The 27,804-nt window shown below is 40.4% G+C and overlaps 1 protein-coding gene and 1 pseudogene across 2 annotated transcripts in view; both read right to left on the reverse strand.

Annotated features, from left to right (window-relative positions):
- LOC145499291 (uncharacterized) overlaps nt 1–8,819 on the reverse strand; it is a 189,210-nt gene extending 180,391 nt beyond the window's left edge. The window contains exon 1 of the mRNA XM_081478791.1: nt 8,742–8,819. The gene's annotated coding sequence lies outside the window, so the exon portion shown is untranslated. The remainder of the gene's footprint in view (nt 1–8,741) is intronic.
- On the reverse strand, nt 103–27,323 carry LOC145501658 (hemicentin-2-like; annotated as a pseudogene). The gene is made up of 16 exons (XR_014051256.1): nt 26,843–27,323; nt 25,837–25,885; nt 23,973–24,170; nt 22,694–22,960; nt 21,884–22,171; nt 18,494–18,769; nt 17,968–18,154; nt 17,517–17,593; nt 16,746–17,090; nt 16,109–16,396; nt 13,259–13,534; nt 12,556–12,735; nt 11,681–11,791; nt 2,946–3,225; nt 1,947–2,074; nt 103–1,306 (listed from the first exon to the last, which is right to left on the reverse strand). The product of XR_014051256.1 is annotated as a hemicentin-2-like (transcript).
- Between the last annotated feature and the right edge of the window lie 481 nt (nt 27,324–27,804).

The following is a 27,804-nucleotide window of genomic DNA, read 5'->3' on the forward strand; positions in this document are numbered from 1 at the left end:
TTACGAGAGGTGGTTGCAACCGAAGGTTCGACTGTAGCTTGAAACTGAGGCTAATGTGGTGAGTCTTAAATTTTCAAATGCAAATGAAAACTTGGGCAGGGAAATATCATGCTAATCGCAACGTTATCGTTATCGTTATCGTTTTCGAAAAACTTCGGGTTTAAAATGTTTCCTTCCACACTGATTATTTTAAGTAAAGCCGGCGTTTTCAAATTCCTCAGGTTTGAAGAGCGTTTTCGAAAAGCTCCGTTTTCGTGACGGATTAGTGTGGACGGTAGGCCTAACCGTAGAAATAAAGCTGCGTTTTCAAATTTCTCCGGCCTAGTGTGGACGGGCAATGGGCTTATTTGTGCGAGGCTGTGTGTTCTTGAAAAGCACGTTACGTGAACAACTGCTGCAAAAGACTATTGTCTCTTGCATTAGCCCATTCGATTCTATTTCTTATGAAACAATCTGCAGCTGATCACTCTCATGGGAAGTCTTCCTTAAAAATTTCGCGAAAGTTGTGAAAACTAGACGGCAGAGATGATTTCCTTCATATGATTCCGTTTGTTCCTATTACCACGCACTTCCTCGGTGTTCATAACCAATGACATGCAAGTAGAAGACTGGCGCATGCGTAGCAAGTCTGTACGTGGGGACATTTTGGCCGCGAAGGTCCTTAACACTCTCTCCGACCACCTAATGAACCGGAAATTTTAACCCTTTCGATCCACAACACACGATCATTTAATTTAATTTGAGTTATTTGAAATAACGGTTCAGGCACTTTTAGCGCAACACTCGTATTGACGAAACACTTTGTCCTGGAGACGACAAACGATAAATTCGCTTGAAAAATAGCGGAATTGCGAAAAGTTAACCGATCGACTAACCCCAGTAACTTGGTTACGCAAGCACAAGTCAAAAGAGAAGACTAAAACTGAGCCGAAGAATTACTACGATCAATTAATAGTTTTTTTACGTTTTTCTTTAATGATAAATGCTTCAGAAAGCTTATATCATATGTAGCTACGTGCCAGAACTAACATCTTTCTGGAAGTTTTAACCAGCTACCGGCATGATCGCTGAATTATCTGCACAGAGCCTTTCACATGAGCTTTAAAGTCGCTCCACTTGAAAATGTTTCCCGTTCCAGTCCGGCAGGATTTTGACAAGCGTGAAATCTCTTGGTGAGGTATCACGCGATCCCAGACGTTGACACCTGTCATTTCACCATAAAAACTTTCATATGTTTGAAAGGACCCTCCTACCGAGTCTTGCTCCTGTCCTAGTACCAGGGTTCCACCGCCACGGATCACGTGGCCTGCAAAAATGTTTGGCAAAACAACGGATTTAGTTTTCTTCTTTAAGTAAGAAGAGATCTGTCACTGTGCTATTTTTTAAGCAAAAAATTGTAGTGCATTTTGTACTTGTGCAGTGATGCGACTAGCAGAACGTAATCGGAGAGTGGACCTGTAGATTTTGAGCTCTGCATCTTCCATACTCCGCATTTCACATACTGCGTACTCCGGAACCCGTGCACCGCACCCCGCACCCCTCACCAAGCACCCCGCCACTTTGTAGACAGCCTCCAGCCACTGCACCTGACAGTCCACTATAGTTCAGCCAATCAGACTGCAACTACAGTCAAACCTGTATAGACCTGTATATAACGGCTCTGTATATAGCGGTCACCCTGTGTATAACGGTTACTGATCACAACTTCCCAAATATCGTCCCTTATATTTACTGTTAAGTTGACCTGCATATAGCGGTCACCTGTATGTAACGAACGCAGTCACCCTTTACACATCCTGAATCTGATCAACAATTTCATTATCTTTTACCTGTATATAACGATGATCATCACGAAATTGGCTTATGATTAACAAATAAGTATTAAGCTAGTTTTGGGGCCATATATATATGGGAAGAGGCTTGTTAGTTGGTTAGGAAAACTCTACCTTTTTTAAGATCACTACCAGAAGCCACAGACTTGCCATCTTTGAACAACTGCCATCTTCCAGCGGTGTTCTCCCATGTTACGCAGATGTGGTGCCATTTCCCGTCACTTGCAGATTTATAAGTTCTCCTTTTAAGGAAGCAGAAAAAAGGTTAGGTTGTGAGTTAGGAGTCTTCCTACCGGAAACCCATCCAAAGTAAGTTTTTCTTCTCATTATACTTTTCGAATTGTTTTTTCTGTCCACCGCTATAAAATGATGAGCAATCGGCTGAGGGATCCGAAAACACCCCATAACTGGATTGAGTATGAGCAGAATATGTCACAAATTGTTGAGGGTGCAAATCAGAGATAACATGGATAAGAAAAATTTTTCGCTATATGAGGGTGACTGCTATAGTTAATGAAAAAAAAAATGAAACTGTTTTTTTGGGTAATATGTTTTGTGTTTCCTGAACTGAATCAGATAAAATTTGCCTAGTTAAATTTACTTTGGGTAGGTCCATCGATAACATCAGGAACACGAAACGTTCCGGAAAAGTCGGAAAACTAAAAATACACTTTGACTTTATACTGATAAACAGAAGTATATATGGGTCATTGGCCAACCTTTCGCTATAGATTTTTGTTTGGCGTGTTTATGGACCAAGACAGAATCGAGATCCATAAACTGACGCAAGAACGAACGAGGCCAATATCCAGCCACCTTGACCTAACAAGCTTGGTCAACGAAGGATTTATAATATGGAAAAAAGAGCACTATTATTTTGCGGGACACACGCGTGCAGTGGATAATCCCGAGCGGGAAACATAGCGCCATCTTGCCCGCTCGGGTAGCCAATCACAGCACAGGATTCGGTTCATCTCACTCGCTCGCGGAACTAGCCATATACTAAAAATGCATACAGCTCTACCCTTTTCAACAAACAAAAGCTAACCACATGCAATTAAACAGCAGTAAAAATCCAACCACCCGTTTGGGTAGCTATGAAAATGTTTTTACCTGAAACCGCCTCCCACAAATACGATAATGTTGCCGTGACGATCTAAAACCAGCTCGTTGTCACTTCCAGGCACAGCGTAGTTTAGCAGTGCCCCTCCATTTCCGCCTTCACTGCTTCTCATCCACACACAGAAAGTCACGGCTTTGAGGTTTTTCATGCCACGCTTGATGACGTAATCACTAGTTGTTCCCGGGAATCGTAGCGCGTAGTTTGATGGGTCTGGTGTGATTGGTCTGGGTCGGATTGGTGGAACTGGTGGGATTGGTTGGACTGGTGGGTCTGAAAAAAGAAAAAAGAAACCTTTGATTTTCAAGTTTGAAACGGCTCTGAATCTTCCCAGTACAGATTTTTTTTAACTTTGCAAAAACATGTATCTTAACATGCTTATCACAATTCGGAAATTAATAATTTCACATGGGTTTTGAACTATAAGCACTTAAAGCTAAAATTATGGGTGTTTTTAACAGGTCATATCGTTGCGATGGTAACCTACTATGCCATGAATATGGTCACAACCTTGTTCACCAATAATTGGGCATTTGTGTAATACCAATTTTGTGACATGAGTTGTAGCATTGATCCGTTAAAGTACAACTGCTGGAGAATGCTGGAAACTGTTACCAGCCACCTTAAGATTTACCACATGAGTTCCTATTGCGACTTCTCAGTGAAGTTTGAGCGAAATTACCAACCTTCAAATAATTAATGATCATTTTACCGTAAACCGCCAAAAAGGCAGTTAAATGTTCACCATCAAGTGGTTTCAAAGTCTTTCAAATCTCACTATTTTAGCGGCTTCTGGCTCTCAAAGAATTTTTAAAGTTGTAAACCAGTTCCCATGTTCCCAAATGTACTCACCCTTTGGTCTTTTCCACTAATTAACATTAACTGACATCCTATCTGGAAATACTTCCGATTGCAAAACTACTATAGGACGACTACTCGAACCGGGCCACTTGGAAAAGAGTCGACCAGTCAGAACGTCACTTGAGAACAACGAATAATGATCTTTTTCTCAATTAAACCAATAAAATTGAAGAATACGAACAATAGTGCTTTGCAAAATTGAAAACCCAACAAAGTGCGAGGTGTTGCGAACCTCTCAAGCCCCGGCCAAACGATCGCAACATGTCAACGCAACATATCGCAAGATTGTTGGGCGCGACATGGTACGTGCGTTTGGCCACCGTGTTGCGATATGTTGCGACATGCTGGGTGTTGTTGGCTCAAATTTGACCATTTTCAAACTTGAGCCAACAACACCCAACATGTCGTAACTCATCGCAACACGGTGGCCAAACGCACGCAACATGTTGCGCCCAACAATGTTGCGATATGTTGCGTTGACATGTTGCGATCGTTTGGTCGGGGCTTCAGGAAACTTTGCCATTTGTTGATTTTCTATCCTAAATTTTGCACGCTTTTTAATAGTTTCGGTTTAGTTGTCTCAAAATGAGTTCTCGCGCTAAATTTTTCGAGCGAAATTTATAATTATGATAACTCGCCATCAAGAGTGTACATAATGCAGAGGAGTCGAAAGCGTTTATGTTTTCACGTCGAACAGACCGTCACTTGCCGTCGCGAGAAGCTACCAGTCCATTGTTCTCAGTTAACGTTTTGATTGGTTACTTTTCTTCTAGGTGGCCCTGCTCTAGTAGCCGCACTGTAATGAGTCCCCGCAGGTCAGTCGCAAGCTCGCAAGTGAGCGTCCGTATTCAGGCTATGGGCTAGTCTAAATATAAGGATTTGTATGGGAGAAACGGTTACATTCTTAAACCCAAAAAAATTGGAAGGAATATGAATAAAGATAAACCCACCTTACTCCATGTGTGTGTTTTCTTAGTTCCTGTGAAGCTTTTAGGCCCATTATGGCAATTTAGGCGCTTTTTAGCTTTACTGCTTTGTCCTGTATACAGACATATAGAAAAGGGGTAAGGATTTCTAGAGGACAAATCAGTGAAGCTTAAAACCACCTAAATTTCCATAAATGGGCTTAGAAACCTTACGGGAACCAAGGAAAACACGCACATGGAGCAAGGTAGGTTTATCTTTATTCTTAATCTTTCCAATTTTTAGTGCAGAGTGCACTATTAGGATGGTTTGGGGGTTGACGTTCCCTAAGGCAATAGGGCAATATGGTGTAAACTTTAATGTTTGTTTAATTAATTAATTAATATCAATTGATTAATTAATTAATTAATTAATTAATTAGTCTTGAGACAAGTAAGCGGTTGGGGTGGGGTAGGTGGCTGTGTGCACTGAGTAAAAACGTGTCATACCTACCTTACTTTATGGATAACATCACAATTAACAAATCGAATATGCTTTAGCGTTGTCAGTATTCTTATCGACAACGATATGCGTCATCAGCGGTCAAAATGTTGTGAACAGCAACAAATTTTGACCACTGTGATGTCGCTTATCGTTGTTGATAAGAGTAAAGACAACGGTAAACCACATTCGATTTGTTTTTTACCGCAATATTTTACGTCAAAGAAAATCATTTATAATGTTCCACCCAATTCACACTCCTTTCAACTGACCTCTATGTGATATGAATGGAAAATAGCACCACGTATTGTATCGACAACGGCAAATTAGCCAATCAGATTGCGAGATTAGTAGCAATTATAGTAAAATGCTATATATTTGTTTTAGAAAACCCATTGCTATCCTTGTGGTACTATTCTCTTTAGAACAAAACCAAAACGTATGCTCAGATTAGTCAACGTTCGTGTCGACTATATATTTGGTGAAAGATACATTTCATACGGTATCACACACAAACGCTGAGTGCATTTCCTTGTGGTAGAACCTAACATGTGAGACGCATGCGTTTTAACACCGTTAGCGTGATGCACTCCGTTTTCACCGTTTTCACCGTTTTCACCGTTTTCACCGTTTTCATCCCCAGAGCCACGCAGTTTTATATTTGTCACGTGATATGACAGAGGACAGTAGCTATTTCTCGGCTAACGTCACTTCTCCCTTTTTAGTGCAAAGCACGCTTCTGTGACTGCGTATCCTTTGGAATTACCCCTAGTTCGGTTCAACAAATATCATCAACTAAACTAGTTTACCTAAATGGTACAAAATGCTGCCGAAGGAAAGGAGGATGTTAGGAGTGTCAATGCAGAGCAGTGATGTTCCCATACAGAACTCCTGATTGTCGGTAACAGTAGCAAACTGGTTTGTTTAACTTCTCGGATTACAGTACTCGGCAGCACTAAGCTTCATTACATTCAGTTTTTCATTGCTCTATTACGGACAAAACTCACGCTCTTATGCAAGAACGCTTGCAAGTAAACCCGGAATTTCAGCACAAGATCAGACTGCGCATCTTAATTCTGAATTCCTTGCGACTTTGATCTTACCGCTACCACAATTCCTTGCGTTTCGCAAAAGCCCCTGTAATGTTCCTGATTTATAGAGAGCTGGCTTCAGGCTCACTCAATGCGGCAGCAACTAGTATGTTTGCCAGGGTTTAAATTAAGAATGGAAACGTTTTACTTCTCCATAGCAGCTTGTTTATTTCTTCTTTTAATTGTCTCTATGAAAGAGACCAAAAAGTTCTTATTCAGCCGAAACTTTCCCGATTTAGTGGTGACAAAAGAAACTAGGAACGTGCCCAAAGAATGCTGCAGACTCTGTAGCATCTAATGAAAGCGCAAATTAATTTAATCAGTCTTTTAGGGGACTTGTTCACTGATGCAGAATATGGTCTCGGTCAACTGAATAGCGCTGACCTTCAATACTTCTTGTTCAAACGCTAGGTTTTCTCAGTTGTATTCATCGATATCATCGTGAATGAATTTAAAGCGGTTTTATTGTTTTCACAAAGGTGGCCGCTGGATAAGAACGTAGTAGTCCGTGACTATTTGATAATTAAATTAGTTCGTGTTTATCAGTGCAAAGACAATTTGCGTTTTGAATAAAACAGTCGTAAGGTCCACTTCCATTTCCTCACAAGATATTTAACTTTATCTCCAGCGGTAAAAACGAAACCAAGCACATCCGTGTGCTTTCAAGAAAACAAGGGTTTCGTGTTACATGCCTTTGCGAGGAAAACAAAAATATATCAAGTTACAGACGTTGGCGTGAAATGTAACAGTAGAAGGCGATTTTAGATTTGATTGCGAGAACGACTTTTCAATTCTAGTTTTCAGGCTTCACATTATCACAACACATACCCATCTTATCCCATCAGCTACCCTCTCTGCCTAAAACCAGCATGAAGAGAGAGAACTCTAGAAACGTCACTGGTTTGAAATTCGAAAATCGTATTCGTACTCAATCTGGAACTCGTAGTCCAATCTTAAGGTCCCTAAATTGTCACGTTTGCTACTTCAACATATTGTTAAATTTTAAATGAACGAAACTCAACGTAAAACAACCGATTAAAATTTGAAAGCTCTCTTGACAAACAGTAATTGTATGTTGTTTTTGGACAAAGAATGAAAATACTCTCATGAAACATACACACTGCTAAGATAATGTCTTATCAAGGTTTCAGTCCTTTCACATCCTGAAAGGGGAAAAGCCCTAGGTACCAAGGTAAAAATACAAACCGGGAGTTAACCGGGCAGGGGTGAGGGCCTGTGTGGCTACCATGCCAAAGCTATACATTGCACATTGCACTATCTGAGATTGTCTCACTAGTTTAGACCATAGTGCTGTTTATGCTTAGACTTAAGGTGGCTTACTACAGTTTTTCGGATACTCAGTAGCGCGCACTATGATTGCCTGCCAGACGTCGGTATTAATCGCGCGTGCAAAAATGACGCAAGTAACCCTAAGAAGAAACGGAAACCACTTCAGCCCTTGAAAGGCGTTAAATCACTCCGGTATACGTAGAAATAGTTTCAAACTCCGCTCAAACATGTGTTTAAAAAACCTCGATAAACAGCCGGTAAAAGTGCTCTGATTTGCTCTTGCTTTCTCGCACGCGATAAATGGCATCACATGAGCGCGCACTTAAATAAAGGGCATGCGCAATTCTATTTTTTACAATAACTGTCTTATTTCTGGCGCGCTGATTGGTTCATTTTTATCATCAATAAGAGCACAGACGAATAAAATTTTAATTTATGCAGACTTTCAAGTTCAACTTTCAGCTGTCAAACTGTCAACTTTTTAACCAATGAGATTTTATGGCTTTTTTGAGTAGCCAATCAAAGAGCGAGAAAAGCTATTGACAATGTTCGCGTCATTTTGAATGAAATTCACTTATCTTTGTTTACGGCAAGTTTACAGCGTCTTTTCTGCTCATTTATTCCTGGCATTTGACCATTTTGGGGTCTTGTTATTGTAAAAACAAATTGACGTCAGTTTTTTTACGCATCTGTCCTCTTATTGATGATAAATTGCGTCATAACATTGTCAAAGTTTACTGCGGAGCCATTCGCCTGCTGCTCGTGGTTCCACAGCCAGTTTGACAATGTTATGACGCAATTTATCATCAATAAGAGGACAGATGCATAAAAAACGGACGTCAATCTGTTAACTCGTCCAAGGTTGTAAAAGTAAGTCTTCGATCGAGTATTGCACGAAAACCTACCGTACAACCCATGATGAAATTTTCACGGTTGATTTGTAGGGGTGAATCACGTTTAGAGCACAAATCTGTAAGACCAATTTTGAGCTATTTTTGATTTTTCATTTTCTTAGTTTGTGAAAAATCCGTCTTGCAGATTTTTATTTTACTTTGCATGAATATTAAATCAGAGCCAATTTCTTATTCCTGAAATTTTGAGTTAGGGTCATATGGGTAGATTTTGAGAAAAAAGTGATTTAACCTGCTAGTACCCAGTCTCTCCTTAGGTAGTCGGTCGTTCACTTGGGCCATTTGTTAACGTTTAATTGTTCAAGTTTCACATAGAATGGTAAAAGACTTAAGCAAACAGTAAATAGGGAGTTAGAAGTTGGCTGTTTTAATCCATCAAAACTGTAGTAAGCCACCTTAAGGACGGTTGCCTACTTTTGTTAATGCGCACATGTCTGCGCATCACGCAAGAGGTGGTTTACGCGCCACGCGCGCGCTAGGTTTGACACTGACGTAATCAGCTTCGCTACCAAGTACGCGACTAAAATGAAAGCAAAATTTTCCAACTGTTACCCAATCAAGTATAACAAACTTGTACTAAAACAAGGAACACTAGAATGGCTGGTTTGCAGTGTCATGCCATCAGAAATAAAAATCGTAACCATTCAATAAATTAAGTCACGAAGCTGGGATACGAAAGATTATTAAATTAGAAATAATCTCGCCAATATTTAGGTCTGTGGGGTTATTCATTCGCGCGTTATTCAGAAAAGTGTTTCACTCAGTTTTATAGAACTTTGTGAGGAGAGGCCATGTTGGTGCCCTTCGGAAGGGTCTTCGGAAGAGCGCCGATATTGCGGCCGTAAAGTAACATAAACAGCTGTCATCGCGTTTTGCCATCGAAACGGAAAGTTATCACTCTAGAGCTCTGACACATTGAAATTAATACTTTTTCTAGAGCAAGAACTGTTTAGTTTGCAAAAAATTGAACAATAACTCATCTTTTGACCTACTCGAGAACCTTATCGGGCCGCCATTTTAATGTCATGCAGCGCCGAAGCTTGGAAATTCAGGAATGCACGCTGCAAAACATCAAGTTATTAGAGGGTCTTACATCTGATGAAACTAAAACTTCAGAAGGATTGGTAATTTTTTATTCTGATCACATACCCCGCGAGCACATTTGCAAAAGATGACTGGCATATGAAGGATTGAATTGACGCTGAACACTCCTTCGTTCTCCTCGTTCTCTTTTGATCCTGATTATTATTTCGAGAGATCTAGAGAAACAACAGGTAGTTCAAGCTCGGAAAATGAGCGTCTGTATTTAACAATTATTCGCCGAAGCCTGAGGCGAATAATTGTTTTAGTATAATTTTCAGAGGTGAAACACAGAATAACGACTAAAACAGACTGTTCGTTTGCATACACGAATGCCGCCGAAGTTTTAATAAACGATATTTTGAATCAATTTACACATCAAGTTCGGCAGTAAAACAAACAAGCGAAACACTACGAAAATAAATTAATTCCGCACCTTTCTTTTATCGTTTTTGACCTCATTCACAGCTGTCATCATCCTCTAAAAATGAGTAGCTTTAGTGTGAAGAAAAATAATTTCGGTCAATCGATGTGACCTGCTGGTGATCAACGTCACCACTGCGTTTGCGATTCCTTGAATACGAGTTCTTGAAAGGATTTTTGGTCCAAGGGCGACAGCAGTCATTTTGAAAATTCTCCATCCTTCCAAATATCCTGGACTTGGAGTGATGTCTTTCGAATAAATAAAAATTTGATTCAGCAACTGTCCACCATGTTTACTTGCCGATATGGCAAAGATGGGAGCTTAGTAACCAGGCCTCGAAAATGTTATTTAAACCGCGGGGCGCGGTTAATATAACGTCTTATTATATGGCTGCGTCTCACAAAGACTGGGAACTACCGAATTCACGAATATGATTGGCTGAAATCGATATTGACCGCGGTCTAGATTTTCCCATCTAGACCGGCATCTAGCTAGACCAGTTTCATTTTGCGTTGACAAAGTAGCAAACAAAAATACAAAAATATTCACCATTTTCTTTATTTTCTTCTCAATCATTTATGGCACTGCCAAAAAGCCTGATGACAAAACAAACAAGTAAAGAGAACGAGCAAATTTCGGCAGGTTTAAGTTAAGCTCATCGCCGTTCGCAAGCGAACTGTCGGCAAACCAGTTACATTAAACGAATTAAAGTTTTCTTCTTTACCATATAATAAACATCTTATTAACCGAGCTAAGGGAGAATCTTGACCTCGGTCGCGTGTACAGACCGAACGCAGTGAGGTCTGTACTCACGACCTCGGTCAAGATTCTCCCATACAGACCTCCAGCTTGGTTAATAAGAGCTAATTATTATATGGCTAGCTCCATGAGCGGGCAAGATGAATCACTCCTGCGCTGTGATTGGCTACCCGAGCGGGCAAGATGCAGCTATCTTGCCCGCTCGGGACTACCCGTCGTGTCCCGCAAGAAAAATTTTCCCGAAATAGCCGTATAATAAATCCTTTATTGACCAAGCTTGTTCGGTCAAGATGGCTGGATATTGGCCTCGTTCTTTTTCTGAACTAAAAAAGAACTTGGCCAATATCCAACCATCCTGACCTCACACTTAGTCAATAACCCATATATATAAGTAATCGCTCGACCAATCAGATTGCTGGAAACTCTTTGTTCAGCTCTGAATTATACTAAAGATAATTATAGTAGTGAGGTGGATCATGTTTACTGTAGGTAGTCTCGACTGATATGTCGGTGGATATAACCGTCGAGAGTCGGTCGATTGTCGAGCGATATATCTATCGGTCGACACTCGGTCGATACTCGGTCGACAGTCGGTCGACAATTGGTCGACAGTCGGTCGTCAGTCAGTCAACAGTCGGTCGACAGTCGGTCGATATAGCGACCAACTATCGGCTGAGTACAAGTGAATATATGAAAGATGTGGAGACATGATTGATCATCGCAGTTATGTACACAACTTAAGCAGTTCTGAAATTAAAACCTGAAAAACAAATTTAGGCCTGAGCGGGATTCGAAGCCATGACCTCTGCGATACCGGTTTTGTTTCTGTTTGAATACGGACGCTCCGTTAACGAGCTCAGAGCCACCTATGGAAATAACTGCACTGCAAGCGATCTATGTGTACCTACCTGTTGGAAGTATATGCGAGGCACGTGATAGAGAAATGCCATGTATTTTTTCCAGGTGAACAACCCTGCTGGACAAATCTCCAATAGGTGGTTGCGCTGGGGGGTGTTTCCCTGTCGAAAAAAGAAATTTGTAAGGGTACATGTCATGCCTGTCATGCTTACCACCTCGAGGTTTCTTAATGAGAGCTGGATCGCTAGCTAAAGCATGATCCAAAACAAGTAAACTTTGCTATATAAGTTGTCTTTAACCTAAGGGTCACCTAAAGGATGGCCTGAACTACATTCTCTTCCATTTATTTTGTTTATTTGTTTGCTTTTTTCTTTAATAATGTATCGCTTTCATGCCAAAGCTAGATATTTTAGTTTTCTCTCGACTTTAGGCTGAAAATATTCTTGTTCACACATAGGTTACAGAGTAAAGTAGAAAAGATTATGATCCTGATCATATTCTTTTGATTTCAGTTAGAAAAACCGAATGTGAACGGGAATAGCAGATTTGCACTATATCGTCATTTGACTACAACTACTAGAATTCCTTTCTTTTTCTTTTTATCGTTTGAATTTTGAAGCCCCAGTTGTAGTGAATTGGGTTTTTTGAAAACAGTTGCCCTTATTAGCATAAGAAACAGAAAAACGGAGGGATTCTGGTAGTTGCTGTCAAATGACGCCAACATCAGTACAAATCGCCTATTGAACTGTCACTGGAAATGTCCTTAAATCCAAACGAGAAATTTTGGACTAATGGAAAGCATCCAAGGACCTCTGAATTACAAACAAGACCGGTACCTACGTGTAAGCCACTCGACACCGCTAGCATCTAATTATAATAAGCAGTCCTATTATGACGTCATTAAAATATCATCAACACCTCTTACCAGAGATACATGAAGGTTGTACACCACTCCAGTAACCAGACGGCAAACACATTCTAACGGCCGGTCCAATCAAGCGGTATCCCGGATGACAAATGAACGTCACAGATTCACCAGTCCAGTAACTTGATCCAAGTTTTTGTCCATTAATTGGAGCACCAGGATCACCACAATTCACTAACACTTTTTTTAAAAAATCGATTTATAGAAGGATGCTCAAACTTAAACAATTCTTTTCCATTCACAACTTTAAGGTTCGATGCAACTCTTAGAAGATTTGCTGTTTGTTACGATTACAGGAGTTACCCCGAGGTTTAGTCTTGAGTTAAGTTTTATTTTCTATCAAGGGGAAGTTTAAAGTGTGGGGAAGGGGCCCTTCAATTCCCAAACCTCAATTACCCTGAGGTCTATTTTGGGTCAGGAAGGGAAAGCCTTAAGTCACTGTTACCCTGTGGTCTAGTTTTGAGTCAAGAAGGGAAAACCTAAAGTATGGAGAAGGCCCCCTCCCCGTAGTTCAATTACCATGAGGTTTAGTTTTGAGCTCTTGGTCTGGATAATATTAAAGTGAAAAAACGTTCTCTGGTTAAAAAAGATTAAAAACATAAGCTTTCGGCAATCTTTAAACACTCTTTTTCAATGAAAGTGGTTGTTGAGAAAATGTGTTCATTGATACGTATACATGAACAAGAAAATGACATGTACATACTTAGATTTGTATCAGCTTCCACTGTCCTATTCTTGTCATTGTGGAATAAACATGTGTAGATCCCAGAGTCACTTGCTTTGAACTGATCAATGACAAGTTTACTCGTTGTTAACTTTTGTTCTTGACGTATTACTGTCGGAACAACAGGTCGCCCGTCCTTGAACCACTTGCCATCAGGCAGAGGAGCGCCACCAGCAGAGCAAGCTAAATTGACTGAATCACCGATACTCTGCACTCGAATTTCACTGGGAGGACTTGAAACAATGTATGGATTCACTAAATAAATAAGAAAACAATAACGTTGGCCCTCGCTTTTTATATCCCAAAGGTAATTGCGTATATTCTTGATTAAATTCCGTGGCGTCCTGGAAACGAACTATTTCCCAAGGGACAAGTAACTAAGAAATTAATAGCCCAGATGCGCCTGCAGGGAATCATGGTAGCTGTATTCATCATGTTGGTCTGGATATTTGTTTTGATAAACACAACTACCATAATTCCCTGCAGGCGCGTCTCATAGGGCAAATTGGCCATTATAAATTATTAAACAACATACGCCAACGCGGAAAGGTGCTATTAAGTAGCGTGCGTTTTTCGGTGGAAAATATTCATAACAGAAGGCGCATATAATCAACATCTTACTGTGTCTGCCACCGCACCACGGGGGCTGAAACACTCGGACAAAGAGCAAGGACACGGAAGGACTGGTTGAGCCCCTCCGTCTGGGACGTTAACTGCATCGAGGAAAGGCGTGAGCTAAAACACAGCGTTGTGAACTGCAGCTCGAAAAGAGTGAGGAAAAACAGACAGCGCATGTAAATAAAGTAATGATAAATGCGCCAGATGAAAGACAAGGAAGGGAAAAAGAGCCAAGAGCAAACAAGAGAGACAAGAGGAGGACCTCGGAAAGAGTCGCAGAAGAGGCGAAAAGAGCAGTGCACCAGAATAATCTGATCATGAAAGAGCTCTGCATGAAGACGACGCTACCGTGACGCGGATGCCTCAAGAAGCCAAGCACTGGAATACGGACTAAAAATGGTAAAGTCATCCGCCATAGAGGAAGAGGTGCTTGGAAGGTGGAAAGAGCAGTTCTATGAAATCCTGAATGTGGCTTGTGAAGAAACCGATCTTCCTGAAGGATGCCAGCTCGACTACTGCGAAGAATCCATAGAGATGGATACGTAACGGGATCCAAGAGACGAGCCATATCTCGACTGAAAAGTGGTAAAGTGCCTAGTGTTGACAATATTAGTACAGAAATGCTGAAAGCACGCCCTGCAATCGCCTTGAACCTGATGAGGATGCAGAAAGGAGTCGAGAAAAGATTATTGCAAGAACAGGCTCCGCCCACCGAAGAAGATGGGAAGAACTGAAAAATTTATGGTCATTCATATCCTTAGAAATATCTGAGAACGGGGTGCTGAGTGGCAAACACCCTTGTGCATCGGTTTAATCGATTTCAAGAATGCCTTTGATAGTGTAAGAAGAGATAAGCTCTGGAACATTTGTTAGGCATTGTGGCATTCCTGACAACTTCGTCAACATCATACAAGAGCTTCATGATGGAGGAACCTGCTGCATTGTTGAAAAAGGCCGTACATCGGAAAGGTTCCTGTAGAGACAGGCGTCAAGCAGGGCTGCGTTATGTCTGGTTTTCTCTTCAACTTCATCATCGGCTATACAATGAAAAACACCACCAATGCCAGGAGAGGTCTAAGAGGGAAACTCACCACGCTCCTAGAGGATCTTGACTATGCAGACGACATAGCCCTTCTCTCAAGCCGGCACAAAGATCTCCAAGAGAAGCACAGCCGCCTCCATCAGGTCTCAAGGTACACCTGACTCTGCATCAACACCACCAAGATAAAGGTGCTAGGAACGAATACCAAGGTCGCTGAAGCGATTTCCATTGATGGACTAGAAGGTGAAGACGTCAACTTTTTCATCTACCTAGGCCGGGAGCTACAATCCATAAAGTCAGTGGGTCACGCGAAGACATCAAACGCAGGCTGTTAATCGAAGAAGAAGAAGAAGGACATATCCCACTCTCAATCCTGTCTGAAGATCAAAGATGTACAGAAAGCACACCAACCTGAGAGTCCTCAGGAGCTGTGTGACCTCTGTTCTTCTGTATGGCGCTGAGATGTGGAGGATTACATCAGCAGACATCGAGCGTCTGGATGTTTTCCACAGAAAATGCCTAAGGAGAATCCTCGACATATTTTGGCCACACACCATCATCAACCGTGAACTCTATAAAAGAGCTAGAGAGAGTCCCATCTCAGAAACTGTGAAGGTCAGGCGATGGAGATGGATCGGTCACGTCTTGAGGAGAGAGAAAGACAACAACTGCTGAGTCGTTCTCACCTGGACCCCCGAAGGCAAGAGAAGACGCGACAGACCGAAGTTTACGTGGAGGAGAACTGCCGAGGCTGAGCGAAAAGATCTGGGCTGCACGAGCTGAAATGAGGTAGAGCAGGAAGCGAAAGACCGTGATAGATGGAAGTTTTTGCGATATAGCCTTACGAAAAAAAACGTTTTCTAGTGCGTGATCTGAAAGGGTTAAAAAAAAACAGTGCTTGTTCTAAATTAGCCACACACCCTCTCAAAAGTCAAATGGTCCATCCCTTACTATCCAGCACGACTGGCTTAAAAAACTCGCGCCACGTTTAGATCCAAACATAAGTAGAACCAAAACCAGTCGTGTCTCGTTCGCACACGTTTTCCCCGCGCTTTACCATGAAGATCTGACATTTACGGTATTTATTTACTGCCTGGTGATAAATCGGGAAGAGCACTCTTCCTTCAGCTGTCGTAGACATTTTCTCTTTATACGGTTTCTTAGCTTACCTACGTCTTCAACGTCGATCATTATAAATTCTGCATTTGTAATGATTTTTTCACGGTCCAACTGTTGAATTCCCCAGCACGTATAAACACCTCTATCTTCCTCTGTTGCGTTTTTAATCGTTATCTTGTTACCAGAGAGGACATGTCGGTCCACGGAAAGGTTCTTGGGTGATCTTCTCCATTTTACCTCAGGGGTGGGATAACCAAAAATGTCACATTTGATAAGGATGTCCCTCGATTTGTAAACAGTCACAAATTTCTCTGGTTTCGTTACAAATTTTGCTGGTACTGGCAGTGACATAAACAGAACAGAGAGTGAAGTTATTATCATGCGAGAGCTTGTTATAAACTTGCCTTAATTTTTTGTCTTTTAATCGATGAGAAATGCCAAAAGTAGTGACTGAAGCAAAGAAATGTCATCTAAACAGAAAAAAATGCCTACAAAGTTTGATTCCTTTACATATTAACTTCCAGTTGGCAAAATCAACTTTGTCCAGAGACAAACATGGGCTCATGTTTTCGCGCCAAATGACTATTATAATTAGTCGTGCAAATAGCCTAGTCAAGCGAGTTCTTTAATTGGGGTCGGAATCTCTCTAACAATGACGCTAGAGCCGATTTTTTCTTTTATACATACCTTCTACAGTCACGTTAACTTATAACTGATCTCTGCCCAACAGGTTCTCCGCTGTACAAGTGTACATACCGCGGTCTTCAAACTGGATTTCCTTAAACTCCAGATGGCCTGTCTTCACTAGTTGTTTTTCTCCTATCACGAGACCATTCTTATACCACGTGATTACCGGCTGCGGGAACCCAGCTGCTTTACACGGTAATATGACGTGTTGTTTCTCCCTGACTGTCACCGCGGAGGAAGAAGGTTTTGAGATGAAATGCGGTTTTTCTGGAAGAAAAACGTTTGTGTTTGTTGTAGTAGTCATCGTTGAATAACTTGTGCAACTGAACAGCATCCAAAAGACAGCTACTCAGTTCTGCTTCGAACTGCGCAATGGATAGAAACTCGGACAAAAACGTGAACTAATACCTTTTCTACCTAGCATATGCCCCAATAGGAACATTTATATATGGCACAGCTAGAACTCCATGACTACTCGCACTCGTTCGCACACGTTTTCTGGAGCTTCGCGTCAGCTACACACGTAATTACTTCGAGTTTTGATTGTTTCACTGTATTGTCTGTGTCTTTTGTGATTGGCTAGAGTGATTACTTTGGTTTTGCTTTTGGTTTTAGGACACTCAATTGAAAACCACTCAAAAAACCAGATGTACGTTGGCAATGTCAAACACTTATTAGCTTCGAGATGGCAATTTCCAAAACAGGCAACTCAAACAGATGAAACATATGATAGACCAGTTGGCTTTTTATAAAAATTGAACTCGAGTTTACGGAGAACAAATCTATTTAGTGGATAGATGGAGGGCTTCAACCCAATGGCACTTCCCATTTGACCAAATATTGCGGAACTTTCGAAACGGAACAACGTCTGGAAAATGAGACAATTGTTTAATTCCAAAATGCGAAACCCTCAACCAAAAACTTCTAGAAATTCCGGCAGCACTGAAATCAAATGGCTCAGAAATCCCCTGAATTATATTTTCGAAAATTGGGGAGGGTCCTGGCAAGGTTGTCCTGTTTTGCGCTCTCTAAAATTCTGGCAAATACATTTCAATTCGTCACTTTTCAAAAAAGAATTTTTGGTCGAATAGGAAGCATGCCGGCACCCCAGATTACAATTAAATCAAGGCCACCTGGCCGCGCCGCCTCCGTACTGGTGCATTCGTACATCCAGTTATTGTAAGCAGACCTATTACGACATCATTACGTACATCATCAAAACCTCTTACCAGAAATACATGAAGGCTGTACACCACTCCATTTACCAAACGGCAAACACCGTCTAACGGCCGGTCCAATCAAGCGGTATCCCGGATGACAAATGAACGTCACAGATTCACCAGTCCAGTAACTTGAGCCAAGTTTTTGTCCATTAATTGGATCACCAGGATCACCACAATTCGCTAAGACTTTTAAAAACAAATTGATTGATAGAAGGATTCTCAAATTTAAACAATTATAATGCATTCACAACTTTAAGGTTCGGTGCAACTCTCAGAAGATCTGCTATTTATAGTGATTACAGTAGTTACCCCGAGGTCTAGTTTTGAGTCGAGTTTGATGTCCTATTAAGGGGAAGCTTAAAGCGTCGGGAAGGAACCCTTACCAAACTTCAATTACCATGGGGTCTGGTTTTGAGTCAAGAAGTGAAAGTCTAAACAGTGAGGAAGGGACCCTTCCCGAGCTTCAGTTACTCTGAGGTTTAGTTTTAAGCTCTTGTTTTTGTTAAGTAAATTACATGTACATACTTAGATTTGTATCAGCTTCCACTGTCCTATTCATGTCATTGTGGAATAAGCACGTGTAGATCCCAGAGTCACTCGGTTTGAACTGATCAATGACAAGTTTACTCGTTGTTAACTTCTGTTCCTTTTGTATTGCTGTCGGAACAAGAGGTCGCCCGTCTTTGAACCATTTACCATCAGGAAGAGGTGAGCCACTAGCAGAACAAGCTAAATTGACTGAATCACCGATACTCTGCACTTGAATTTCACTGGAAGGACTTGAAACAATATGCGGATTCACTAAAGAAATGCGAAAACGCTATCGTTGGCTCTTGCTTTTATCTCAAAGGTAATAGGCCATTTCCGAGTTACCTTGTGTCTCTGTTTCAAAAAGAGTCTCCGTTCACATGAAAATGACTTTGATTTGCATGAAAATGAACCTGTAGGGGAAACATTTTTCTATATAAATGGCTCTGCACGAAGGCTTATTTTGACACAGAGGCAAAAGGTAAAGCACATGTAAAGTTCGACGTTTGAATCAATTAGGTTGGACCGGTTTGTATTTGGGTCGACCTGCCGTTGTATTCGACCGGGCTTGTCGAAAAGAACGGCAAAAGATCGACTTTAGTTCATACGTCGAACTTTAACATGTGCCGAATCTAATCCATACGTTACAAAGACACTAAATAAATTCATTTTTACCCAGAGTTTTTCATGTTTCCTATATTTGTCATGCGCACACAGCTTGTTTGGATCTTTTTGGAGAAAAAAAATGGCGGGAATATCGAAGAGATATGTCTAGTCTTCTTACTTCGAGAGCACGACATATATACTGTATACGGTATCAGCCGTATTTCATGGCAAATGATGAGAGTGTAGCAAGTTGGAAAGCAGGTAGCACGGTTGCGTGCTGCGAGTCACGTTTTAGAGAGAAAATAACAAAATAAATGAATTTTGACGAAACCGACGACAACAACGAACTGGACGAGGAACTGTGATGTTCCCTTGCGAATAACCAATAATAGAAGGTAAACCAAATTGAAGACTCGTCTTCGGTTGTTTAATGCTAACCACATCTGGAGTCGCCTTCTTCTGCCCTCCTTGATCGCGCTTGCAAGAAAAACGAGCTCTTCCACAATTTGTCTTTCCCGCATTTTTCTGCCATTTTGGTCAGCAATAACCGCCGTTTGCAATAGTGTCTCTTTTATTTTTGCAATTAAGTCCGACTAAATTAGGTTCAATTGAATCAACTGCTGAACTTAATTATTTGGGTCGACCCAAATTGGTATTCGGCTCGGCACATGTAAAGTTCGACGTTTGAACCGGGCCTGATAGACCATTCCGAGTTGCCTTTTGCCCCGGTGTCAAAACGAGTCTCCGTGCGAAACCATTCATATGAAAATGAGTTCTGCCTACAGGTTCATGTTCATGCAAATGAAACTCATTTTTATGAGAAAGGTTTTCCAAGAAGACTCGTTTTAAAACAGAGGCACAAACAAACTCGGAAATGGCCTGTTGCGTATTTCTTGATTAAATTCCAAGGCGTCCTGGAAGCGAACTATTTCCCAAGGGACAAGTAATTAGAAATAAATTACAAATAAGTAAACAACATAGCCAGATGCAGTAAGGTGCTTTTCATCCTCGGAGACCCAGGGGCAGCTACTGGGGACGACGCGACATTTTTGGGCGAAAGCTTACGTCTAGAACAGGAGAGCTCCGCTCTCCCGCTCTTGTTGTAAACTTTGATTCGCCCGAAAATATGAAAATCTCGCATTGTCCCGACTGGCTGCCCCTGGGTCTCCGAGGATGGTCCTATGGCTGGTTTGCAGTGTCACGCCATCAAAAATAAAAATCATAGCCATTCAATAAATTAAGTCAAGAAGCTGGGATATGAAAGATGATTGATATATAAACAACCTCGCCAAGATTTAGGTCTGTGCAGTTTTTCATTCTCCCGTTATTCGGAGAAGTGTTTCACACAAACTGATAGAGCTTTTTATGGAGTCGCCGTGTCTGTGCCCCTCAGAGGGACACAAACATGGCAGCCGTAAAGTAATAGAAACAGCTGTCATTGGGTTTTGCTATTGAAACGAAAAGCTATTACTCTAGAGCTCCGACACATTCAAATTAATACTTTTTCTAGAACAATAACTGTTTAGTTGGCAAAAACTTGAGCAATAACTCATCTTTTTTGACTACTCGAGAGCCTTATCGGGCCGCCATTTTAATGTCACGCAACGCATAACCTTGGAAATTCAAACCTGCTTTATTACATAATGAGAACCCTGTCGAGCTTAAACGTTGCAAAACACCAAGTTATTAAAGGGTCTTACATCTGACGAAACTAAAACTTCAGAAGGATTGGTAATTTCTTATTTGGAAAATGATGACGTCACATGAAAAGCGGCAATTGTTGGGAAATATTCTTAAAAAAGGCGCGAATTATCGACATCTTACAGTGTGTGGGTATATCGGCTTAGGCTTACATGTGCTAGTAAAACTCGAATTGACTATAAGAACAAAAGGAAACAAAAAAAAAACCTACACTAAATCATCAACTTTATCATGTTAATTTAAAACTTTCTTTGTAATATTTTACATTGCCACGTTTCCTTTTGTTCTTATAGTCAATTAGCATTTTGCGTACACTATATATTGAACTCTGTACTTTGTAATTTAAACTGAAGATGACAGAAGATTCTGTTGAAACATGTTTTTAAAAAACGTTGTGTTGTTTCTCAAAATTTTAAGATGTCTGCTACCATCCAGACCTATTGCCATAGATATTGGACTGTTCGGAGCTCTTCTGTAGATGAGCAAAACAAACTTGAACCTGTTACAGTCAGGAATGGGTTTGTGTTACAGTGTATAAAATGGTTGCTCATTGATCAACTTGGACCTATTAGTTTAACTACAGCAGTTTTCATTTGAGTGTCAAAAAGTAATTGGTTTTGCACATACTATGCTACACGATTGGCTTAAAAAAACTCGCGCCACTTTTTCATCCAATCAGAAGTGAAATCAAAACCAATAGTAACTCGTTCGCACTCGTTTTCCCGTGCTCCGCGTCAGCTACAGGTAATTACTTCGCGTTTTGATTGGTTTACCGGATTGTCTGTGTCCTTTGTGATTGGCTATTCAGTGATAACTTTTGGTTTTGGTTTTATGACTCTTAAGTGTAAACAACTCTATTGATCGATGAGAATCAGCCCAATATATAAGATCGGGTTTAAATCGAAAGAAGCCACGCCACCAATAACCGGTACTTTGGAAAGACTATAGCACCTTACTCAAATCCCAACCAAGAAGATCTGATATTTATAGTATTTATTTACCACCTGGCGTTAAATCGTAAAACATACTCTACCTTCAGCTGTCGTAGATATTTTCTCTTTACACGGATTCTTAGCTTACCTACGTCTTTAACTTCGATCGTTATTAATTCTGGATCAGTTTTGATCTTTTCACGGTCCAACTGTTGAACTCCCCAGCACGAAAAAGTACCTTTATCTTCCTCTGTTGTGTTTTTTATCGTAAGGTTGTTACCAGAAATAACATGTCGGTCCACTGAAATGGTCTTTTCCGATCTTTTCCATTTGACCTCAGGGGTGGGGTAGCCAAAAATGTCACATTTTATCAGGGTGTCCCTCGATTTGTAAGCAGTTACAGATTTCTCTGGTTTCGTGACAAATTTTGCTGGTACTGGCAGTGACATAAACAGAACAAAGAGTGAAGTTATTATCATACGAGAACTTGCTATAAACTTGCTAGCCAGCGAACAGATTCTCGTGGTTGGTGTCGGCAAACGAAGCGAATGTCGGCGAGCTAAGCGAACCGGTGAGAATGAGCGCCAGGCCCTTCACTAGCTCGCTTCGTTCGCTGACTCACCTTTCGCGACTACCGTAACGGTTGAGAGACTGCTCGCACGCTATAACTGAACTTGCTTTATTGTCTTTCAAGGCATAAAAAATGCCAAAAGTGGTGACTGAAGCAGATAAAGTATCAACTAAAGAGAAAAAAAAAAGGTTTGTCAAATTTTGATTGCTTGACCTATTAATTCGGCAAAACCAACTTCGTCCAGAGACAAACATGGGTTCGTGTTTTCGCGCCACATGACCATTATAAGACTGCAAGTAGCCTAGTCGCGCAAGTGCTTCGTTTGGGGCCGGAACTTCTCTAACAGTGGGGTTGAAGATATTTATTATTTATTACTTTTAAACATACCTTGTACAGTTATGTTATATGATAACTGATCTCTACCCAACAGATTCTCCGCTGTACAAGTGTACATACCGCGGTCTTCAAACTGGATTTCCTTAAACTCCAGATGGCCTGTCTTGACCAGTTGTTTTTCTTCTATAACGACACCATTCTTGTACCACGTGATTACCGGCTGTGGGAACCCAGCTGCTTTACACGGTAAAATGACATGTTGTTTCTCCCTGACTGTCACCGCGGGGGAAGAAGGTTTTGAGATGAAATGCGGTTTTTCTGGAAGAAAAATATTTGTGTTTTTTTTGGTCATTGTTGAATAACTTTTACAACTGCACAGCATCTAAAACACAGCTTATCAGTCCTGCTTCGAAAAGCAATAAATAGAAACTCGCGGAATAAAAGTGAACTAAGATCATCTCTATCTAGCATGTGCCCCAATAAGAGCATTTATATATGACATAGCTAGATTCTATGTACTTATCAACCTTGCGTTTGTGTTGCGGCATTTACCAAATTTCCAAAAATGTTGAAGAAAGTTGAGCTGTTCATGTCACGCTAAATATTTCTGTTGCCGCAAATTCTCCATTACCACGATCATGCTCACAGCTAGCCTCGTAGCTGAGCTGGCCTACTACATACATACATACAGTCATACATATACTTTATTTATCCTGGAAATTTACAGAGTAGCTCGGTGTAGAGCTAATATCTTCGAGAAAATAAGTTATAGAAAGAAACCGTAAAATAAAGTAATATTAAAATATGCTGTATCACAATACCATTATTACTTCTAAACTAACTTCAATATTATGCATACAGAGGGAACTATCACTAGATCTACTGTGGAAAGGCTTCATATTTGAGGATCTCCTGCTTGTATTATAGAAAATCTGATGTTTTGTAAGTGTCTGGGAGAGAGTTCCATATTTTGCTAGCTATGTAAGAAAAAGAGTGCAGACCGTAAGTTGTTGTTTTTGGGTTGGGAAGGGCCAGAATATGATTATCGCGCAAATTACAGGATGAAAACCGTACGGTGAACATATCTTTTAAATAACCTGGATAATTAGCAAAAAACAGACTCTTATATAGTATAATCATGAAATTCTGCAGGCGTCTAATGAATAAAGATTTTAAGTTAACTTTGCTGAGTAAAATGTCATACGGAGAGCTGTAGTCCTATAGTATAAACCTAGGAATACGCTTGTTCAGATTATCTAATTTGTCGGTGTTGCGCGCACCACAGAAAACAATTTGATTATTCGCTCTCAATTTAAATAGAAACTCTTACCGAAATGATATCCTTCGGTACGGTTTGCTGCAGCCCCAGGGGGTCCCGGAAGTCCTCTCCTGCCTCGCTTTCCCTGGGGACCGGTTGAACCTTTACTTCCTTTACTTCCTTTCCTTCCTCGTGGGCCAGTACGGCCAGGTGAGCCGGGAGAGCCTGGTGGGCCGGGAGGGCCTGGTGGACCGGGAGGTACAATTCGACCTGATGAAATCAATATACACGTTCATATAGGATTAAAAATAAATGTAGCGAGAACTTCATCGATGAAAACTTTGATGATCGATTGATGTTTGTTTATGTAACTCCTTATGTATGTGATTTGAGTGACATCTTTTCCGAACCTAAACATGGTTCGTGTCTAATTTTGGGACAGTTGAAAATGATAAATTTTTAGCTATGTTTTTGCTGGTTTTAAAATGCATTAGGTTTTTTTTTTGCGGATTGAAAACACCTTACGTTGAACTGTTCCTTAGACTTAATTAAAGGAGCTTCATCGCGGTTTGCCCATCTGGAAAAGTTAAGCGTAAATGTTTCAAGTTCGTCGTTTGCAATTCGTGTAAATTTCTCCATCTTTAGCCATCCCTGTTCCTTTATCGTTTATTATCATCTCTTTGGTGTTTTTCTATCTCAATTACTTTTTTCAGGTTTCCTTCAATTTTAAGGTAATTTTGTAAGTGGCTAAAACAACTCAAAATGCCGTGACTACATGAGTTTCTTTCAGCTAGTTTACTACCTACATCCTGATAAGATGTATTTCAGTTTTAATCCGATTAAAGGATTAACGTTGTTTAAAATTTTAAAAAACTTTCTCTGGTTAAAATAGTTTAAAATTACGAGCTTTCGATTGCCAGTCTGCAATCTTTGACAATTAGTGAATAAAAAGCGCGAGCGTTGAAATATATACGGTAAAAATTGTGAAGTAGAAAAAAAAATCAATTCAATTTACAACAATAAATTTTTAGTTACATCAGATTTACGTTATACCACCATAATCAACATTTCAAAACGTCGAAATTTTTTTTGCATTGCTTCGTTTTTAATAGTACGTTGCAGATAACCCGACACACTTTTTCAGGGTTGTTGTGAATTTAATTAATGTGAATTTAATTAATTTCAGTTTGTCTTGCCTTTGTCATCATTCATAGCTATCCGACGGTCAACTGGCAGCACACACATATATTTCCTTGTGCTTAGTTTTGTGGTTCGTTTTGTTTTTAACAATTTTTTTCACCATAGTCATGTTTGGGCAGTCTAGCTGACCTCAATGGAAACCTCCACGAAAGTTTAAGTTCCGGCTAGATTTAATAATTTTCAATTCCCAACGTTTTCATTGGCTGACTATCCCTTGGTGTGCCTGGCGGCTTTTGTCCAAGCCGTGAGAACTAACTTGTGGAAAAAGACCTCGGTAAGCCTAAACCGTGATGTCTAGAAATTTGTTAAGAAGTATTTAATAGGAAACCTTCGAGCCCAAGTACAATCAATAGCAGTAGAAGTGACTGGCTTAACAGAACCCTTGCTACAAGAGGCTTAGTTTCCCGCCGATCCCGAAACATTTCGTGGAGGCCGAGTGGTCTGCGCGTGGGACTCGCAATCCAGCGGTCCCGGGTTCGAGTTCCGCTCTGACCGCTGCCTGGATTTGTTTTACGGTAGCCCCGAGTTCAGATCCTCTGTCACGATTGTAAATAGCCAACTGGTTTGCCTCCAGCCAGTTGGGATTCGTAACAGTGTTATGTTCAATGTGAATTATTTGCTTTAGCTGTTTGCGCGGCCCCACAAAAGGATATTTATTTAAGGGTTTTTTAATCCCCAAGCGTTTCATCGCCACGGGAGAACCATCTGGTACCTGCATAGTGGATATAAATCATACCTTTCACACAAACAATCTTTTCCAGCTGACTTCCTTCCTCTGTGCTATTCTGTTGATTGAACAAAAAAGTGTTCAAGTTTGTTTGAACTTACCATTAATACCTGAGAGGGAAAGATCATTCTTTTTTTCAGTTCGACCTTGACAATAACGCCGAAATGGAAAAAAGGCTGGTCAAAAACATGATTATAGGCCATGTGAACTTGAAGCCTTCTCGGTTTCTCGAGCTCAGTGGGAAGCAAACAATGTTATTATTCATGGTCTCCGCTAAAACAGTCATTTGAACACAAACCTAGTGAAATACAGACTTGCAAGTCGAATATTCGCCACAAATTAATCACAAATTAACATTAGGTCTGTTGGTGGGTTCATTTAATTTGACGAAATCCCACGCAAAGATATAATCTTTTCACACATTTTACAAATGAAAAAGCCATCATGCATTCTCTACACAAATCTTGGTATCTATTCAGCGCTTCTTTTCGAAAATCAAGGACTTGGAAATAAGTGATCGATGTCCGGGATAAATGTGTTTTCGGAACTATTTTCGCCATTTAAACAATGGAATTTGATTCGTAACCGAGTGTTGTGAAAATGATTTTGAGAAAATTACGGTACACCATGAAATAGAAAAGGAAGTTAAGCGGATAACCTACAACAATGCCATTGTCTTTCATTTCAAAGCAATTCAGATATCACTTCTGACTGTTATCATCAAGTCCAATATATTTTTTAAATTAACTTCTTCTCTTGATTTTAATCGAAGTTTTTTTTTTGTCTGTACATTTTGACCTTTGACGAAAAAAGGCGTTCGATTTTGGTTACCTGCACGCAATCAACATAAAATGAACAAAGACAAATTTCCACTTTTCACTTTTCCTTTTGACTTACCTACAGAAATAAATCTACTGAGTTATAATTTGCAAGGGAATATATTAAAACCATAAGTACCTCAAAAACTGCGAAACGAGACGGAAGTCACACGTACTAAAAATCTCGAGCTCCTTACCTTTCGAGACCCATTTGAGTTTAAACAAACGCTGTGACAGTCGCGACACTTGGATGATCCATCGACGGCCCTTTTGAAGAGATTTCTTCTTTTGTCTTCATTTAGAGGTGAATTTGTAGAGGTTGGTTTAATAAGCCCATGATTATCAAGCCGATACGGATGATTTAAAACAAGTAAATCTTGTTCAACTGCCGTTACACGTGATACTAATCGGTGCAAAGAATAGCTGGTGAAGCCAAGTGAACCCAGCGTAAGGATCAAGTTGAACGAAAGGGCAAAGAGGAAAATGTTGGAGTTATTAACGCTTTTACTCTCCATGCTTCCAGCTTCTGATTTGATCTTCCCGTTTCTGACCTGTTTGTCTGATCCGGCCTTTAATACATGTACAGTACTGGTTTTAAATTTCGTAAAACCACATTTTGTTTTAGAAGGGCACTGCATATACACCCACGCGGGTTCAACTGTTATATCCGGCACTGGGTTGTGGTAAACAAATTTTGTTATGGTTTTGATTAATTGGCAACAGGACTTCATGTCATCCTTTGGTCGGTCATCATACTCGTGATTAAACATGTCCAACTCCCTTTTTTGCGGTCGTCTGATTGTTTTTTTTTTTTTTTTTTTTTTTTTTTTCAACACGCTTTTGATTAAAAAAAGCACTGTCGTAACTCATAGCTATAAACTAAAATTAAAGGCATTGCACCATAATAACAGACATTGCATTAAATACAGATATGTCTGGGTTTTGCCTTGAACTACCTCGGTACTCTCGACAAGGTACTCACTGGGAACTTGATCATAAAACCATGGACTGAAGAAAGCGTAAAAGAGTGTTTTTTAGGTACCATAACCCCGCGGGGACGCATTCTATTATAAAAGGGATGAATAGCGAAAATAATTCCGAAAACACATTTATCCGGGACGTCACTTATTTCCAAGTCCTTTCTTTTCGAAAAGAAGCG

This window comes from Orbicella franksi, chromosome 10 (assembly GCF_964199315.1).
Source record: "Orbicella franksi chromosome 10, jaOrbFran1.1, whole genome shotgun sequence".
Lineage (NCBI taxonomy): Eukaryota > Metazoa > Cnidaria > Anthozoa > Scleractinia > Merulinidae > Orbicella > Orbicella franksi.